Source organism: Falco biarmicus, chromosome 2, assembly GCF_023638135.1.
Source record: "Falco biarmicus isolate bFalBia1 chromosome 2, bFalBia1.pri, whole genome shotgun sequence".
NCBI lineage: Eukaryota > Metazoa > Chordata > Aves > Falconiformes > Falconidae > Falco > Falco biarmicus.
The window spans coordinates 82,327,389-82,348,325 of record NC_079289.1 but is presented as its reverse complement, the minus strand read 5'-3'; the positions used below and the strand labels follow the sequence as shown (position 1 = coordinate 82,348,325).

At 42.2% G+C, this 20,937-nt stretch overlaps 1 long non-coding RNA gene across 1 annotated transcript in view; it reads left to right on the top strand.

The window, feature by feature from the left end:
- Window positions 1-20,622, top strand: part of LOC130145069 (uncharacterized) — a 58,641-nt gene extending 38,019 nt beyond the window's left edge. Inside the window, exons 2-3 of the long non-coding RNA XR_008820359.1 lie at window positions 2,408-2,500; window positions 19,622-20,622. This is a non-coding gene — a long non-coding RNA (uncharacterized LOC130145069). The remainder of the gene's footprint in view (window positions 1-2,407; window positions 2,501-19,621) is intronic.
- Window positions 20,623-20,937: the final 315 nt, after the last annotated feature.

The following is a 20,937-nucleotide window of genomic DNA, read 5'->3' as shown; positions in this document are numbered from 1 at the left end:
CTCGGCACCTCGTGAGGAATGCTTCTGTCTGAGATCAGGCAGCACCCAGCGAGGTAGCTGGAACAAGATTTGTCTCACACATGCCACAGTTGTGGACTTGCTTGCTGGTCTGCTTGAGACAGGAATCTCCAGGGATTTTACCTATTGTTTTGAGGGCGATGTAATGCTGCTTCAGGAGCTTTTTGTGGGGTTTGACTTACATTTTTTTCATTCATTCACCTTCTTCGCTTGTGTTCTTAGTGGTACCATCTATGATTTTCTCCTCTAGGCCTTACACCCTTCTACAGAGGCAGACAACAAGCGCTAGCTTAATTCCTAGCGTACTCACCTATTCTCTTTTCTTTCAGCTTCCTCTGAGCTCTGTATCACACCTGACCACTCACCCTGCTAGGAGTCAAAAAAATTGTGAAGACTTAGGAAGTACTAAGGCCCAATTATTTCAGTTGTGTTACTGAATAATGGACTGAAAAGCAAGATGCCTGGAGTGCATCAAAGGCCTAGTGAAGGTCTATAGAGACGCCTGTGTTATTTTAGGAAGAAATACGTGCAGCCTAAGTAATGTATAACTACTGCAGTTAAAGATCTATGGCATGAAGAGAACACAGGGTGCTTTTACTGACAGGAGCTTGAGAGCATCCTTGGCAGAGGAATAAAGTGACTAACTACAAAGTATATATTTCCATGATGGAAGATGATAGTCAGTTGGAGAAGCACTATAAAATGGATAACGGGCAGGATAAATGTAGATGGAGAGGAGCTGTGGGACTGAGGTGCTGGGCAGCGAGGTACCTCTGTGAGTTGTGCCAGAGCCTGTACCCCATGCCGTGCCTGGGCTCTGCCCTCGGCAGGGAAACCTGGGGGAAGGTCTTGTGTCAAGCTGGGCAGCTGTGCGAGGTGAAGTGCGCGTTGTCCCTGCAAGAGGGGTTAGAAACAAGCTTGGAGCTACTCACATCAGTGGGCAGCTGCCCCAGGCGTGCCAACAGTCTCAGTGGTGCCCTGGGTGGCAGGGGGAAGAGGGGTCTGTGGGGGAGGCAGCTCCGGGGAGTTGGCTGCTGCTTCAGCTGTGGCTCTGCTGGGTGGCCGGAGGTGGTGGCAGCAGCTCTCCAGAACGTGCGGTACCAGTGCCTGTTGAGCCCACGCAGTGCGCAAGTGGGTGCTGCTGTGTTTAAGGAGTTCTAAATTCCTCCCTGAAAAAGCAGTATATGGAAAGGCTTCTGCAGGTTTGAATCAGTTCTTGCTTGACAGCCACGGGTGCTCATGGCGTTCTCCAAGACTGATAAATCCTCTCGCAGACCTGAAGCATGTGGGATATTGCCGTGACCCTGGGGTCTCTGCTATCAAGTGTAGGCTCATAGCGTGAGAGCAGAAATAGGTTTGTGGTGGCCCCTTGTGCCTCTTGTTCCCCCAAAAACTTCTCCGACAGGCGGTGAGGACCAAACTGCACTCGGAGACCAGAGAGGTCAGCGTTACATCAGGCAGTCATATTATTTAAGCGGGCATTAGCAGAGCTCGAGATCCTGACTGTACAATCTCAGTGACAAATTAATTCTTTTTGGCCAGAGATGAACACGAGAGAAGAACACAGGAGGCCAGGCAAGCCCCACACAGCTTTTGTGGTGGGAGGCAGGAGTCATTTCAAAGTGACAAACAGCTGAACGCTGTGCTGGCATTAATGCAGCCGCTGAGAGAGTTTCTCCTATGTTAATCTATGAATTTCATAGCCCAACACTCCATTACTTATTTATAGATTTACAGCTCTCCCCCCTCCCTCCCTCCACAAGCATCTGGCTGCTGTATATGAAACACACAGTTGCAATTACAAAATGTCTTCTGAAAAACTGTCACCACCCCTGTTGTCTGCTGCTGCACTTTGGGGTAGCAAGCGATTACAGATTTTGCATGGTCCTTGTTGGCTTGGCACCTGAAGGCTCAGGAGCACCCGCTGACCACCCAGGGCCAGAGCAGTGCCATCCAGAGCTCACCCCTTCCTCTGGCTCAGCTTGTGCCAGAGCTGGCACCAGTGGTGTGCCAGGGTGCAGGATGGGACCCATGGCCAGGAGCGCTTTCCTCTGGCAGCAGTGACAGAGGTCTCTGTTGCACCTCAGAGGGTCACAGGTGTTTTTGGTCCTCCCTACTGTTCCTGGCAGAAATAGAAATAGATCAGTTAATATATTTTGGGTCTGCTGCGTCACTTTTTCTTGTGTGCAGTTTTCTTGTTATGCACTGGAGCAAATAATCTTACATGTGGCAATCTACAGGGACTGTGCTTTGGGCTGTCTCTGGGCTGGGGCGATATCGCTGCATGTGTTATGTAGGCGTGTCTTTGAAATGTTTTTTTGCATGTATTTTTATAGTTTTTAATTTTTGCTGGGAGTTATATCTGAGCTGTATGTTTCATTGACTGCAGGAGCTGGGATCTTTGGAGCCCTGCAAGGGGAAAGGCAGCTCCTGGACCATGACCCATGCGTGGAGGATATCTGGCTAACCGGCATCCCCAGAGGTAGTCCTAGGACTTCTCAGAAACAGGGAAGCAAAGCATCGCAACTGCTGTGAGAAATTCTATGAGAAAAGTGATATTTTGAAGATAAATGTGTTACATATGCAGTATGAGTTTACGAGCGTAACTGGTACCTCTAATAACAGCCAGAAGCAAACAGATAGCTATGAGCGAGTACAGCACATGCTTATGTGTACCATGGTAGGTCATGCACATTATGTTTTCTGCCAGACAGAATTTCTCTTTATGTTTCAAAGATAGCCCCAAGAAAAGTGTTTCAGCAGTCAAGATGTGAAGCTAAAAATGCAAAGAATAAAAACTGCACAGTCACTGGCAGAAGTCGACATTCACTACCTGTTATCACATTGTGCTTTCTAACGTGTCTATTATTTTCACATGTGCCCTGTGCTGAAGTGCAGAGATCTTGGTTATGGCAGTTACTTTCCGTGCAGTGTTGATGGAGGGTTCAAGGGCCTGACATCCAGCTGATACCTGTTTCCTCAGTGTGAGTGCAGAGGCTTTAGGGGCAGCTGCCTCATATTACTCTATTTTACCTTGCAAGTGCTTCAGTTGGGATGTATTATCCTGCAAAGCTCTTTTTCATTTTAGCACTTCTACCTCATCTGCTTTTGTGTTCTCAGTGAATATATTTGTGGTGTCTAGGTGTTACTGCTGGCATCTTTGTGTTTTTCTGAAGCTGAAGTATATCACTTAGGTCTGTAGAGATACACTTTTTTTGTTTTCCCCAAAATATTTTTAATGGTTAGTTTTAAAACATATCACACTTGTCCTAAAGGTTATTGCAGAACTGCTCTGCTACTGTTGACAAAATTGCTATGTAATATTCTTCTTTGGCTGTGTCAGTACTTCATAATATTTTATAAATATTCTGTTCTACTTTAGTGACTTTGATTTTCTGTAGCCCATTAACATCCATTAACATAGTATTTTCATATGATTGTTTTACTTACAGAATAATCAAAATATTATTAAATACATTTAAAAAAACATCTGTTTCTTGTCCAGGCAGGTTTGCAAGTGTTAGTAGAAAGTTCAACAAGAGCTGAAATCAAATCTAAAATCCTTGATTAGCAGCTTTAATCCTGCTCTAAAAGGAACTACACAGATAGGTAGCTCTCTGCACCTGCCAAAACCTCTATCATAGTCATAATTTTATTTATTATACTACATTATTCAAGTCCATTACATTCAAGTCTTCTGCACAGGAGAGCTGTGTCTCATCATACCATGGACTGAGTAGGTGAGATAAGCCCATTTTCCTCTAAGGAGGTGTTTCAGTAGCAGAAATAAGCTGTGCAGGAAGAGAATAATTTCCTAAGTTTCGATGCTTTTGTACATGACTGTCATCTTTCAAATTCAAGAGTTCCATCTAGAGGAATCCTATTTTATGAGCTTGATTTTGCTGGCCTTTTAATGTGTGTCACATTTGCTGGCTGAAAATAAATCCTTCTTTTTTCTCAGTTTGTTGAAAACCTAGGAATTCCATTGTTTCTCCCTGTCTCTTTTTAAAACAACGCTTTAACATCAGTACTCCCTGCTTACATTTAAGATATTGTTTCCATGTTTCTGTTTATCGAGTGTGCTGAAATTCTGTTCATGTCTGACTGTCACTTGTGAATTTGTAGCCCGGAAAGTTACAAGGCTCAGATTTTCCCATCAACAGCAATAAAATACATCCTTAAGCAAAAAATAATAATAATAATGATAAAAAAAAATATTAGAGTAGCTGAACAGACTCTAGGAACAGTGAAACCATGTAATAATATAGAAAATATTGAATGCAGACATACCCACTGAGAACTAATATTTCTGCAAATAGACATCAGTCTTTGTTCAGTTTGTTTTAGGAGTCACTGTTTCCAAGTCTTTTTTTCTTAACCTGTAGGGTAATCTGGAAAAAAATCCACCTGAAATGCCAATACAAGCAATTTGCTATCATCTTTTGGGGTTTGGAATTCATTTTCTGTTGATTTTTTATCTAATGAACTGTTCAGGCCCTTCTGCGGCTCAGATACTCCAGTTTATCTTTCGTAATATTCTTTGTTTTTCAGACAGACATAAAATACCTTGGTAATGTTTAATAAAGAAATGTCATATGAAAACTATACTAGGATGATCTTTGTATTCAGATGTGTGGAATTTGCCTGAGACAGAAGACAGCTTTCTAGGTGTCAGAGAGAAAAGTTTTAGCTCTCAAAACCATGCTAGCAAAAGGGCAGCATGGTGCAACGGGTGGAAATGAGCTGAAGAAATCCTACCGTTTATGCTGCAAAACTTCGGTTTTGCTGTTGTAGCTTAACTTGATTAAAAGAAAGCAAACCAAACCAAACAAACCACTCTCAGCTTTCCTGTGGCTACACTTTCCCAAGCAAAATTAACCATACCTTCGCTATTCATACCCATGCTAAGAGTGTAACAGCATTCCCATGCTGTATGGTCCTTACTGGTGTGGCTGTATTAGCAAAGCCTTCACACTTAGCTTCTGACACTTTTTAAAGAAAACCCTTTGACGTTTCCTTAAAAAGTAACTATAGCAGAAGTGTAGTTTCTGTGGGTGCTATACTGGAACACTGAGGGCAGGGCAGCAAGTCTGGGATTGTAACAGCAAGTGATACAGGTGATGCCTGTATCAATAAAATAAAACTAAGGGAGAATTGCAGCTGAGTTATGTGGAACAGCCTGAATTTATAATGCGTAGAGGTAGTCGCTGGGTAGCAGGTTTGTGTTGGAAATAGCCGGTTGAAACAGTCCAAAACAGAGCTTGCAAGGCAATGACCTGAGTTAACTGGTATGAATGATCAGGCGGCCAGTGATTGCACTGGATCATTGGTTATCTTTTACTTAGAAGTAAAGATTTCCCTTTAATGGTTCCCTTTTACGGTTCATGCAAAAAACAGGTAGCTTTGAACATAGAAGCAATGTGAATTCAGCTGAGCACAGCAGGTAAAGTGCATTTCTCCACTTCGTTACTTTTTTTTTTTCTTTCAAGCTCAAGGTAACGTGAATCAATTTTTACCTAATTACCTAATTTTACCCAATTAATTAGAAACCAGATCATGTTTCTGATTTTCAACCTAAGGCTTATTTCAATTTTGATTAACTTGTACAAAAAATAGAACTTCTTTACAGGCTTGTCTTTAGTTTCTTTTTCTGCCAACATTTTCTAGAATGCTTGGATGTCATTATGAAAAATTAAGGTAAACTTCATAACTTCAGGCTTAAATTTGTTTGTATTTTTGATGGACCCACATTGTGGTATGCAATCACACAATCTGCCACCTCCCACCTTGTTTCTTGACTTAGAGTTTATTGCTGTCCTCAAATTTCTCTTCATTTTGTAAATAGCTTTGCAATTAGGTAATTTTAGGAATTCAGCAGAGGTAAAATGTAAGTTTTCATGATTTTTACTACCTGTTATACTGTGCTTATGAGATGATAACCATGTGGATGCTTCTGAACGATTGGACACAATTAACCATGGTGAGAAGTTTGCTTAGGAGATGTTTCATGTTCTGCTTAAAAAAAGCTTTACAAAGATGCCTAAGGACTGCTGAAGTCTTTTGCCTCTCAGTGTCTAGAACTGGCTAATTATGGAGCAAAGCCAGGACCAAATGCTTAGGTTTAGCCACTGAGGTTGGCTAAGAGTGGACAAAGTCTTCCTCAGTCTTTTTTCATTTACAGACACTTTAGACTTCCCAGTATAAGGTGGAACCCTTCTATGGTGAATTTCATCCCACAGACGATGGGACTGTTTTTCTCAGTTACCTTTCAGAACCCTGTCAAGAACTATTTCATAGCTGCCTCTGGGTCTGCAGGTCACACGTGAAAAACACACCTCTGCGACCAGTGAGGAGAGCTGGCGACTACAATGAGTTTTGAATGACAGATGATATATCTTGGGTGATGAGATTTCTAAAGTAGACATCTCAATAAGCTATCTCAGGGCAGGTGGAATGGGTACAGGATAAAATACAGAGTTAGAAAGTTGAAGGAAATGTTCTTTTGAGCCAACACTGGTGGAAATAGTATCTCCTTAATATTCCACTTGAGACAGGAGAGACAAACTCTGATAAAAGTAATCATAAAGAAAATCCCAGCATTGACAATCACCGATTTCAAAGAGCAAGACTTGCAGTCTTTGCCATGACCATGATCTGATGCTGTGGCCTTGTAGTTGACTGCTACTCTGTGCAATCTGCACTAAAAGCCAGGGACTATGTTTTTGTTTGCTCTTTATTGTGTTATTGAGGTGGTGAAATTATGGTTCAGTGCCAGAAGAAGGTGAAATTAATGGATATGTCCAAATGTATTCAGAAATAAGTTGCTTAGTGAAGGTCGTCTATTTATTTGCACATATATTTGGTTTACTCGCTAAGCATAATTTCACCTCACAAGTATTAATATTTGCACAGTGTAATTTCAAAAAGACTGTGATCCATAAAGAACTTCCCAAACAAGATGACTGTAAAGCAGATTTAATTGCAAGAATTTATTGTTCTTCAAAACAATGAGTCTGTTTAATAAAGATGAAACAAGTACTAAAAGTCCAGGAAGCTGGCAGTGCAAAGTCTACAACATCCTTAGTTTTACTCCCATGTCTGTACCTGCTCATCATCCATCAGCTGAGGTTCCTTACTAGCTGTCACATGAAATGTCACTCCAGAGGATTTGCATTTTACATGGTGATATTTGCACTGAAACTTAACTGTCCATTGAATGTTAAATTGTGGTCTGAAATGATGAGAACTTCAACCCAGAGAAACATTTAAATAAACTTTAATAATTAAGTTAAGTGTAATTTAAGTGCCCTTAGTTGGGACCCAGGAACGGATCTTTGAATCTCTCATGTCTGTGACTCACTGTATAGCAGCCCAGGTTTTCTAAGGCAGTAGACAGCTGATCGGTGCAAAGTGCAAACTGCCCTTGCCCGAACTGCAGAGAAACCTCAGGAAGGTGGACTGATGCTTCCATAAATAAGGAGCACAAAATGGATTTTTTTCCCAGTGGAAAGTACGTAATTTAATCAAGGTGGAAACATTGCATGGGAATGTGCTGTTTTCAACATAATATTTCTTTAGAAAATAAAACTAACAATTCAAGTATTTTCACTGCTGAGTCTTGGAGTCTCAGTGCTTAAAGGGAAAGTTTTTTTACATGAACACACATACAGGATCAGGCTATACCTGGTGTTTGAAGGAGAATGAATTAATTAGTAGAGGCTACCAAATAGCACTTATAACAAATTCCCTTCCCGAGAAAGCAGAATTTAAATGACTGCTTGAGTGTATTCATTGCCAACATCTGCCAAGAATATTCATAAAAAGAGATAGGCTAGAGGTCGATTTCAGGATGATTTTTGGAGGCTGAGGACTTCACTTTCCATTAGATAGCTACAAGGGCAGAGGTAGGGGAGTTTTATGTAAATTTGATCAATGTGACTCCCCAGATATATGTAATATATCTCCAGCCATCAAAGTATGATGGAATTAGAAATAGGACAGGTGATGTACTTGTGCCCTTTCCCTAAACTTCTCATGTTGTTATACCAAGTGCAGAGATCACTGCAATAACAAATCTTCCCCAGGGTTCTTGGCAAAAAAAATTTCCATGTCTTCATTGTCAGCATGGCCAGTAAGAAAACTTCTGCTGTATTTTGTCTATTATGAACTATGAATGGGCCAAACTTTCAGTATGATTGTTGATTTCATCTTCTGAAAAAGCAGCTCCTCTTAAAACCTGCAGCTTCCAAATATTTGGCTTTTGATTGGGAACTAACCATGGAGTAGTGCAGAGAAAAATGTGCTGAAGCATTCTAATGAAGTGGACTTGAAAATAAAAATTGTTCTGGAACCTTAAATAATGGCTCACTACTGTTACTGTATTACTATTTACTTACAGATCAGACGACTGCTTATTTTTGCCTTAGGGTAGTATGGCTTTCCTTAGCTACAAAAGCGAAATATTGATGAGTCAGGTAGTTAAAACAAGATGCAGGATGCTTCAAATAATGCCAAACATTTTATGTAAGATCTATCTAATTAAAAATTAGTTCCCTACCTAGCAGCAAACAACAGATGTCTCCAGAAGTAAAGTACCTTTTCTCTCATCAGTTTTATCGACATAGGCTGGATCTGGATCCTGACCATGTAAATTTATTTTCTGTAGTACTAGGTATATTTATATGTGTTGTATAATTATGTATCGTAGATACATGGGTGAATTTCCCTTCTTTTAATTGAACTAATTTTGAACTCCTAGTTATTTTCTTGTCTTTTGGCACTTCAAAATGAAAAATATAATAACAATAGTAATAACAGCAACAATAAGGAGCTTTACCTTAGAGGTCCAGACATGGACAGAAGACAACCATTTTCACTTTTTCTGCATTTGGCTTTTTTTCAGCTTCAGAAATTAGGTGATAGGATTACAGATGAACGTATACCAGCCAGAAAGTTTCATACCACCAACTAAAAACTCACCTGAAGTAACCCTGATGTTGTACAGCAGTGTCTTTCAGAGGGAAAGACTGCCAGAGCAGGAGGACAACGTAGACGAGCTGGAAACTGTGAAACTACTGAGTGAATACCCTCACCTCCAGATCTGAAACCCATGACTGATGCCCATGTTTGCCTGACCTCTGCTAGTGGAGGGATCCTGCATTTACTCTGACACGTTCAATAGCATAGGCAGCTGCAATGGTCTTTTTCTTTTTTCCCCTCCCGACAGGTCGCTAACCCTTTAACGCTATTGGAAGAGGTTTTGTGCTCAAAGGCAGACGTAGCTACATTCATGAAAATGCCTTCACAGGCCTGAGAAGCTCTTCAGTGTTTATTCTGTTTTGACATTAGGTACTTTACCTCATCTGTTTTGCCAGCTGCATTGGAGAGATGTGTGTCTGTAACTGCTTATCTTGTAAGTTAAACAGTAAGACTTAAAGCAGATTGTTTGTGGTATGAGCTGCTTTGCATCGATACATGTCAGAAGGTCATTAAAATCCAAATGGCACTAGGTGAAAAGCTCACTGGACCAACACATACTGTGTTTTGACATCATTGATTACTCATCAGGAATTTTCAAAGGTGGGCTTTTCAAAGTAGAACCGCCCTTTGAAAAATTAACCAAGCCAGCGGATCTTGGAACACATTGTCACAGTTTTTAGGTTCTTGCCATTGTGTTTGGACAAGTGTGTCAACTTCTCCTAGCGCCACACAAGTCATTCACTGCAGCTGAAATAGCAGAAGCTGATCCCTCTCCTGCTCTTTGAAAATTTGCATGCTCAATGCAAATATTAAAAGTGTAACATGCAGCTTTATTCCTCTCCCAAAACATGTGGGAAAAACGTTCTTTTTTCTGGTAGTCTTTTCTACTTTTCTTGTCATCTTCCCTGAGGTATTTAAAAAAGTAATCCTAAGGATATTCAAAGCTAACAACAGTGAGAAAAAGCAGAATGCCTCTAAGAACTTAGAAGTTCCTTGCCAGGTCCTTGTGGCATTAACTAATGAATCCCCAGAGCACTTCCAGAACTGCAGCTTGCACTGAACATTTTGTTATCTGAACCCCATCATTTACCATAGAAATCATCACATAGATGTTCAAAGTAACTGAACAGTTTATGCTATGTACAGGACTTGCCATCTGGTGACTGGACACCGGGATGAAAATGTAAGCGCCAGGCATCCAACTCCAGGTCTGCGTGAGAGCTGTTACGGCTTTTCTGTTTCCTATTGCTTGAAGTGCTTCTGAGTATGGATACATGTCAGAGCAAAACATGTACGTGCACCAACCCCTCATGCATTTCTGTCATTTTTATAAAAGCCTAGGCCTGTCAGGCTGAGCACAATCATGGTGCGCTGTAGACAAGCAAAGAATGAGGACCACAGGACTCGTACCCTGGTCTATATCAGTAGCACCCAGCTAGTAAGTCTTTACACAGCTAATTACTGGAGGGCAAGTCCTTTTTCCTGTTTTTCTTCCCCTTTTTAATCACCTTGTGTTTTTTATTGTAATCTCTGGAGGACAGGAAGAACAGATGTTGGTTAACAGCGTGGACAAAAGTTTAACATGACTTTAGCTGTTGCAAAGCCTGGAGTGGCTTGGTAGAACCAAGGTAGAACTTCCCAAGAAACAATTGCTACAACCTTAAGGCAGGACAGCACTATTCTGTATCCTCTACAAATCTTACCCTGCCACAAGCCTTAGATATTTTAAATATATCTTAGAGATGCTCAAACAGTGTATTAGCACTGTGCTTTTGTTATATACATCAATGTGTAAGGCGATCAAGCAGGTTCCTGAGTTACCATGGAGCTGAACTGCACAAATCTTGGGAGACAGTGAAAACTAATAAAACAGAATGAGAGAATAAGTCCCTTGGAGCCTGATTTCCAAAGTGCAAATAGCTGAACGCTGCAACAAATATACTTTTGCCCCTTTCTTAAAAGATAGCAGATGTGGATGAACTTTGCTGGTCAGATTCCATTGTTGGGCACATCCACGATGTACAGCTGGGCTATTTTTTGCAGACAAAATACAGCCTGGCATTTCCTCTGAGGTGAATTTCTGGAGTCTCTGTGTCTTTGTTGGATGCTGCTAGAACCTCTCAACTTGAACATACGCAGCTTCTTCCTGCTCTTATCCTGGCAATCACTGCTCCCAGTGCTCATCATCAGGGGGACTGCTCTTGCAAAACAAAGTTTGAGCACTCATCCTCCTCTTGGGCAGCTGTGGTGCAAGAGAAAGGAAAGTGTTCCCTCCTGAGCAACTCAGGAAATGCAAGCAGCCTTTAGAAAGGGTGGGAGTCATTTTGCTAAATGTGGATACTTTCATGTGAGCAAGAGGTCCAAGCCACTGGAGAAGAACATCTGCTTTTAAGACTTCTGTTGTTGCCTGAGATGAACAGCATAGATCCCCCAATCATTATATTGATTAGACTTTCATGTGTCTGCTCTGATGGAAACATTGGTGCTGTGGGGGAACCTCACGCAGGGTGCTCTTCTCCCGCAGCCTCTGGGCAACTTGTCTGGTTGCGCTGAGTATTTTGTCCTGGATGTTCATGTGGCCAGGGACTTGGTCCTTGATTGACAGTATCCCCCCTTGCCATTATCACCTCTTCTCATAAAACCAGTTAATTTTGCCCCCCAGAATCTGAAGCTGGGAAGGGAAGATAAAACTCAAAGGATGAGAGTGGGGACTGGAAGATCTCCTGAGACAAGAATGTTTCATTCTCTCTTCACAGAAGCAAAATGAAGAAAAGCTTTTATTTTTTCTGTTTCTTGTGGGCATTTTATAAATGACTGGGTGGATTAATTTGTTTTCCAATCCAAGCAGCTTTGTTAGCCAATTTAACATAGATTCCTGTGTGTATTAGGAGAAATCATGGGAGTATTCCCATGGATTTTCTCAAAATGTCTCAAAAAACCTACAGTAAATTCCACAGAAATGTGTCCAAGTTTTTGTGAGGGTAGAAATTACTTAGTAATCTTAAGTAGATACTAGGAATGCTTGTCCCTGTGGGTCAGGTCTTGCTGAATTAACTAGCTGATCAACCTTTAACTATTTTTTTCCTATGAACAATAGAAAAAATCTGAAATACTGAAATCTTCCTGTCCCAGAATAGCTCACATCAAGCTTCTGGTTAAAATACTGTCTGTGTTGGACTCTTTGGTCATATGCAAGAGGGACACCAGAAACAGCTGAAACTCTGCAAGAGAGGTGTTGGTTTAACCAATGCTTGTTTTCTTCAGGCAAAGGGATTGTCACTTGAAGAGGGGAATAGGATGCTGCTGCTGTTCAGTTGTGACCTTCTCCCTTCCTTTCAGGAGTTTTTCTGCTGGGGGACTGTAGGTAGGGATGGGGAAGCTGCTTTTTGTGGCTACTTCTCCTCAACTTCTCCAGAAACAGTAACTGCTACTTGCATTGCATGGGGCAAGATTGGGGCATTCCCGTGTTGGAAAATATATTTATCGAGCATTTGGGCAGTTACTGCCCCACCTCCATGACTCATGAGCCACTTCACTGGGATATGTGCCACAGGAGGGAATGACTGGCCAAGGAGTCCATGAAAACAAAGATCCATGAAAGTAGGACTGGCCTGCATATGCATACTGCATAACAGTACCAGAGTCCTCTTACTGTTCAAACAGTAAGGGATGGCAACAGTGTGCCAGGCCACCGGGATGCATGGTTATGCCATACATGTGAGCTTGTGGGCTATCACTTCTCCACTGTATGAAAAACCCTGCAAATAAAGTGATCTTACCTTGGTATGTTTTGTTGCCCTGGCAATCACAGAGCACATTTGAAAATAGAACAGAAAAGAATTTTAATTTCTTTGTAATAAAGGGAGAAGATGAAGCTATTTGGAAAAAAAAACACAAACAAACAAGAGAAACATCTGCACCTCAAGAATTTTTTTCTCTGGGATCTGCATGAGAAACTTGCTCCCAGGAAGGTGGATGTCTCAGACCACCAGGCCTTTTTGTGAGAAAAAGGGAAAATACCAAGGTAAAGGCTGTGGCACTTGGTAACTTTTCATGTACTGGCTCATCTTGAAAACCCATGCAGGCTGTCTAGCTATCTTGGGAAACATCTAACCCCTCATTACTCTGAAAAGTAATCCTTCATGACTCACTTAAACCAGTGAACTGGAGGATTATGTTCAATGTAGTGGGGAAGTTCTGCTTGCGGCAGATTGATCTTCTGATAGCCATCAGGACCCTGCGACAATGAGGTTGAGGAGGGAGGAACACAGTGCTATTTTTGAACTTCATTTAAGCTTCCCCATAATCCATCATGAAAATTGGTAGATCATGAGGGATATCAGTTAATTTAGCTGGAGTTCAGCTGAGTTTGTTTTTCTTACAGAAGAATTTTTGCTGTGTCCATTAGGGATTTTTTAATTATTTTCAGCAATGGAGATCATAGAGGTTCCCATCCCTTTCTCGAGAGCTGGTACTGTGCAAACAAACAGCGAAATTCACTTTGCCTCAAACAATTTGCAAACTATAAACAAGTACAAAAATTAGCAAACAGCTTCAGCAAACAGGCTGGGGAAGCATAAAATAACAGCCCGACAGTTATGACCAGCATGAGATTATTATGATCAACAATCTAAATTATTATTGTACATCCCTAAGTAGCCTATTCTGGCAGCCCCATAATGTATGTAACACGCTGTACCTTCTGCTGCTCCATATCTTTATAATTGGTTGCCAGTAATTTCTATCTTCATCACAGTATTAGACGTTCGGTGCATTCTTGATTGTTTCTTTTGCTGAATGTAGTCAACAGATAAAATTTATATTCACAGCACTTGCAGTTGCCTGGTTTATGCAGAATTTTTAAGTTCCAGTAGTTGGAAAACAGCCTTAAGTTTAACATAAATAAGATACAATTAAAATAATTTAATTGACCATCAAAAAGCTTAACTTCAAAAGAATTAAGACCCTCTCTAAGATATGTTGTCACCTTGTAGTCCATTTGTTATAATTCGAACACTTTTATCAGTGCAAAATCTTACCAAAGGCTTCATGAACACGAGAGATGATTAAAAATAAAAGATCAAAGCATGCAAACAAATCCTGTTAACAAACTCTAGCAAAAGAGGATTGTATTATAATTAAATATGAAGCCAACTCAAACAAGTATTTGGGAACACTGAAGTGGGATCCCTCCGTGGCTTTTGGCAGGGTGTGCTACACATATTGTGAAGATGTCATTGTCCGGTTGCCACTGGTCTGACCAGAAGTCATGTGTGATGAGTGTCGTTGCACCTCTCTTCTCTCCCACCAGCATTTTAATTTTTCAGTGCCGTGCTTCCAGATACCCTCACAAATCAGCAACTAATTCAACAGAGTAAAGAAGCAGGGAGCTTGATAATACTGCATCAAACCCCTCAGCTCAGCATCGATACATGGAGGTGCCTGCTGGGAAGAGGGAGAACTTGATCAACTCCATCTCCCATGATGAAGCACAAGTCATCTGGGGGCTTTAATAAAGTTTCTCGTGCCTTCTGGAGAAGGTTCAAGAAGCAGAATTTGCAATATGGGTTTTTGTAAGTCCTTTTGCCACTAATGGTACTACTGCTAAACAAATCTTTTGAGGTAGCATGTGAAGGCTGTGACTAATTTGCCTTTGCCCATGGTTAAGCAATACGAACTGCTTCCTGGGACTCAGGATAACAGACTGAAATATTTCTATTTCCTGCAGATGAGTGAAAATAAACAGATCTGATCTCAGCTGAAAGAATGTAAGTAGAACAAGACTTCATTTGTAGGGGAAAATAAACTCTGCTGATCCCTTAGATCTGGGAGTATAAACAGCATCTTTTTTCTCCCAGGGCAGTGTATAATGTGAGTGCACGGTTTGAACATCATCAAAATAAACAGCTAATCACCCTTTCTGGCTTAATTAGGTTATGTTCTGGTCCTTGGCTCTAGGCCTCATGCAAACTATTTTCTCCAAAGCAGTACTGAGGGAAGCCCTGCTCCCCTCCCAAGAAAGAGAGCATGTCCAACTCTCTGTTTGTTAGTTAACATTTGCTCCCCGAGGAAATCCAGCTTGGGGATTTTCCTTGCAAGCTTGGCAGATCCAAGGCAAAAATACTCCCATCGCTTCCGGCTGGGAACAAATGTAACCCTTTCTTCCTCTGTCTGCTCATCGCAACAGATGCAATGGGAGATGAGCAAAATCAGGGGGTTTTATTCTCTTTTTTGTGTGTGTGTCTGGAATTGGGCTGCCTGCCTGTTCATTGTGTATCAGCAAACTGTAACTTGCTAGGTTTTCTGTATGGGAGTTTATTCACTCTTCCCAAAAAGGTGATTTGTCAGCAGTACAACTGTCAGTGGCCACTGCAAATGCAAATGGTAACTAATTAATCCGTAAGGATTGTATAGGGCCACTGTTATTACTGTGGTATTGCAGAGAGATGACTGAAGTGCATGTGTGCTGCAAGACTTGCTCAAGCTGACGCTTTTCAAGGAAAGACCTGGGAACACAGAAGCTGCTGACTGAAGCTCACGGGCCAGACCCTGCACTGCTGGGTCCTTGATGGGGCTGCTGCGAGTGCTGGGGCGCTTCAGCTGCTACACTGGGTATTAGCAAACAGATTTAATACAGAGAGAAAACAGTGGCAAAGGCCACGTGGACTTTTAAGCTCTGGTTTATCAAGGCTTTCTGGACTGCAGCACAGGGTCTGTAAGAGGAGAGATAGCTGACCAGATTCAGAGCATTTCCAGATTTGCACTTTTCTAGATTTCTATTAAAGTATGTGTAGGTCTCTGAATATGTTCCCATTTTTCATTGCTTTTTTTAAATAGCTGTTCCTCTATATCAAAATCAACCGTCCTAACTTTAATCCCCCTTTCAAAGTTTCTTTTCATCCTAAGAACAGCTAAAGGTGCTCTGAGGACTGTTTAACTGTAATTCCCAGAGGTGCTAATTTTCTCTCTTCTCCATTCTGATCAAGGCTTGCAGTGGGGCTGGGGCAGAGCTGCTGAGGACCCCAGAGGGGCCCATCTTTCCCAAGAAGTTGTCTGTAGGTGGGTACCAGCCTGGTCATGGCAAGTTCAGTTTCTTTGTGGCCTCACTTCTACATCCGTTGGCTGTAGGAAGCAGTTACTGCATCCAGTGCTGGGTCTAAAGGCACAGACCCATTTTTAATGCCCTTTCTCCAGACTGAGGCGTTTGGCCATCCTGTTGACACAAACCCTGGAGCTGAGCCTCAGCTTTTTTGAGCCTCTCAGATATACATCCCCTCAACAGCTTTTCTTGCCTGTGACTGCGTTTTAGTAACAAGAAGACAAGGAAGACAACAAAAGCTGAGCAAAGATATTTCTGAGCCCCAGGCATTTAATTATGTAGGATGTCCTTAGAAGCAAATATTTATATACGCTGCCTGGTTTGGTCACACTTCTTGGTAGTGCCTGGGGGCCAAGGTGAGACACTGCTTGCTGTCCCGGCTGCTGCCTCCAAGCACCCAAACCATCCCTGCCCCCTCCCAAAATATAACTCCTTGCTCTCATCCAGGAGCTGCGGCTCCATCTGCAGCTCAAGCCCGCTGCAGAAAATTGTATAGGTCTGGGTCAGCGATGGAAGGGGAGATGGAGCTGTGATAACCCTGTGGAGAGGGCTCCCCCGGGGGAGAGGGTGCGTGTGCTCAGCACAGGATGGGAGGTGTAATGAGACAAGGAGGCAACAGCTCGAAGAGTGTTCACAGTTTAATAGACATGTTTCACACTGTCACAGCATCTTCGCGAGAGCTCGGTTCCCGGTTTAGGTATCTGAACAAGTGACAGACTGCACGGAAGGGCTGTGACAAGGGAGGCGTCTCCCCTCGAGCCGCACTCTCACAAATCTTGATGATGGATGCAAATCATTTAGAGACAAATTAAGAAAAGTATATTTAGGCACCTAGAGAAGTATAGAGGCACTTAATAGGATTTTCAGAAGTGCATAAGCAGATTAGGCATCCAGCTTCCTATTGAAATCAATGCTGACGGAGCATTTAAAAAAAAATAATCTTGAGGTATCTCAGTGTTGTTGCAGTCTGGGTGCGTTTGCAGAGGGTGAGTGGGCTTAAAGCCACGCTTTGTTCAAGATAAGTCTCACAAGTAACACAACTCCCTGGTTGTACCAAGTCTCCAAAACCACAGGAGCAAGTTCTTAAGCTCCCACAAAGGCTAAATTATGCTGGCCTGTGAGAATAAAAGAGCAAGCCCTGAAAGGAGAGGTAATGAGCTCTGTGTGCCTGCCTGTGTGGGAGGAGCAGGACTTCTGAAGAGACAGAGGCAGAAAGTAACGCAAAACTGAGGAGACAGAGCAATCACAGGAGCTTCACTCAAGAAGAGGCCTTGTGACAGCTTTTTTTTGGTTACAGAGCTGGCTGCGAGGGGCTAGGCAAAGAAACTGGTGGTTTGATTTTGACAGCACTTTTGCAGTCCTTGTAAATAAACGGGTTTGACCCAAAGAAACATCTTCTGCCACCAGGTTCTCCCTGTGTGTAGAAAGTACTTGTCAGGACCTGGATTTTGCCTCACTCTGTGATTTGTATTTGTAGTATAATGCTGTAAAGTCAGTTCCCTGCTTTCTCTGAAATGCAGCTCCCAGTCTGTCGAACTGAAATCAGTCCTTATTTGCTTTACTGAGCAGTAGTGAGGATACATACATTAAAGACTGAGGCACTATGGTAACTGGGGCCAATTAGCTGCTACCTGAGGGCAGCGGCTCCCAAATGTGGGATATCAGACAACTGTGAACCTACAGAATTGCTAACAGATCACTCATTATTCTCCTCTTGAGACTTCTAATTGGGGAATTAACACACGATATTTTTAGTGAGTGTCCTCAGATCATTTATCTTCCATGGCATGTCAGTCCCTCAGGGAGCACTATTTGGGAAGCAGCTGCTGCTCGAGGTGACAGAGAGGAGTTATCTCCTCTGAAATCCCGGTTGACATGAGTGGCTGATGCAGACAGTAGGCAAAAGATATGCATGTCATAACTGTGCTCCCTAACATATGAATAATGTGGAATGAATTAAGCAACCTCAGGTATCTTTTGGGCTGGTAACTCCAGCCTTGTACTGGTGGTTTCTAAACTGAACGTCTCTATAAGCCTCTGCTACAAAGAAGAACAAATGAAACGACATGCTGGAGAATTCAGAATGGTTATTACTGTGAAGGGTGCTAGAAGAGTCAGGCAACAGAGGGAGCTGATTTATGGGCCAGCAGACAACATTCAGCTAGGAATGTCCTAACGAGACAAGAAACCTGGAAGTAAGGAAGAAGGCTTCTCTGTGTTACATCTTACTGATCAACGCTATTGAAACCCAGTAGGGACAAGCTTCTAGATGCTGCTAGGAGGAAGGAATTTCTCAGGGCTTATGATCTTTTTGCTTCATAACACTTTTCCTGTAAAATTAGACCCTCCTGACCTGACTGTGGTGGTGAAATATCTGATGCATTGCGGTTCTCTGCCTACCTAGAAGCAAAGCAAGAAGGAACCTTGACAGCCAATGCATGCCTGTATTTAATTATAATATTTTCTCTGGGTTGTAAGAGCTGAATTATTAGTGTTATGCTAATAAAATCCGTTTGAGCTCATGGAACGGTCTCTCTTTAAATGAGAGGTGAATTTGGCAATTTGCCAGCTGGGTAACAGGATATTAATCAGACAATACCTAGGGACCAACACCACTATATTGCTTTTAATCTTTTGACCAGTAAGGAAAACAGGAAGAAATCTATTTCCCTCCTTTCTTCGCTCAATGTGATAACCAGCTGGTACAGACTAGCTGCAGCTCAGCTCAGTTTGGGAGGAAACATTTGGGTTTTATCTGGGTAAATGAGAAAGCAGCAGTACCCTCTTCCCAGCTGCCATGCAGCTGGGTGCAATTCATGCATGCAGTGGGGCTCCTGAAGGTCTTTGGCTCCCAGTCATGTATTAATAGCAGGATGTCACCTTGCATTGGAAGAATGTATAGCTTTTCTCAGATGTGCCTAGAAAGGAAAAAATTGTTTGACTCTTCCAGGCAGTCATTTCAGGTGATGACCGCAGACAGTGTTCAGGACCAGATCTGCAGCCTGCATATGGTCTGTGTAAGTGCAGCCCCAGGGAAGAGAGGAGGGGGCTTCCAGAGCAGTGGGATACCCACCGAGCAGACACCACCCTGTGACTGGGAGCTTGGTAGTGCAACGTGAGGGGTCTGGTTTGTTTTTCTCCAAATATGAATGCATGAAGAAGAGCTAGAAATGTGTTATATTTCTATGTCCTTGCTGGACTACCCTTTAAGGACGGTGGACATGTCTTCCCTGAGCCTGAAGGCATTCCTGCAGTGACTGCAAAGGGTGGGAAAAATGCTGTCTGACCTCATCTCTGTCATCAGCTAGGGAGTCCAAGTCTACCCAGGGAGGCAGACCATGGCTGCCCAGATTTTGTTGTGATTTGCTCCCCTTCTCTGAAGTGTGGGTGTCCTGTAGAAACCTCTGGGGACCTTTTGGTGGGGTTTAGGTCTGGGCTGGTCTTGCCTTGTTTCTGTGAGCTTAGATGAGGAACAAGAATGAATTAACCAGACCTTTAAGGCAGATTATATGTTTTTTTTCACAGACCCTTCTGACCAGCAGTGAAAGAATGAAGAGTAAAAGCACTTTAATATCCTGGGGCACCTACATGGAGACAAGTGGCTTGGTTCTCCTGCCTCATCACCCTTCTCTGAGACTCCCAATGGGGAAAATACATCCCACAGATGCTCCTGAAAGGACCATTTCTTTCCCACATGGGCATAGCCCATCAAATCAGCACTGTCAGATTGCTGTAGAAAATGGGCCAAGGGCCCAGAGCAAACTACTTCTGCAGTAGCCCTGAAAAAGAGCAAGCTATCTGAAAAGAAAACATGTCATTATATTTCCTTTCCACATGGTGAATGAAGAAGCTTTTACCTGGGGAAGAAAGGAAAAGTGTTCTTTTTGTTAGCTTTGTCCAGAGAGAAATAAAATCTTTGAGGTATTTTCTGGCACATAGCTCCTGTTAGGCTTCAGCCAGCTGATCTGTATTCAAAAGCACTAGAATGTAATTTCAGCGATAATCGGTCAAGAGAAATGGAGGTGGTGAAGGTTTTCTGTTGTAGGGAAGTCTTGCATGAAAACCCACACATCATGGCTAAGAAAACATATTTAACAAATTAATGTGAATCTTGGGAACTGAACCCCTGGAATGTGGGGCTCTGCCCTGAACGATGGAAATCTGGAGCCACTGTTGGATAGGGGATGGTGCTTTTCAACTCTAATTTCAGACAATTGGCACAAACTCATCTGATGAACCTTTTGCCCTGCTGATGAAAAACTCTAATTTCCCACCAGTTTTTTAATTTATTATTCAGAATGCGTAAGTACTAAATTAGAGATACAGCTTTTGGTGTAAGCCAACATAATCCTTTTACCACTGAAATGTTCTGTTATATAGCATTTTGACCACTCTGTGTATGTGTGAAATTGCTGTCTAAAATGTAGTGCTTAAAATTCATATTTGCCTCTTTCAGGAAAAATCTGTTAAAAAATTCTAATAGGAAATTGTGCAAAATAAAGCATCTTACTCTTTATTGTCCTGGATGGAAAATGGTTGAGTTCTGCACAGTTTCAAAGCACTTTTGAAGGGACTGAAATGGTTCAGTATCATACTACAGTGGTGTGATGTTTATAGGATAGTTACATTACTTTCATGAGACAAAGAAATCCCTTACACTGACAGTCCTATATTTGCAAAGGAATGAGTAGTGTGCTTGCATTGTACTGAGATCAGGGAAGCACACTGCTCTGGGTGAGCTGAGTTTGGTCCAGGCCAATACACAAGAACAACTGATGTTTTGATAACACTTCAACAGCATCTCTACTGTGGCAATGGGTAGTAGTTGAAGATCTCAGCAG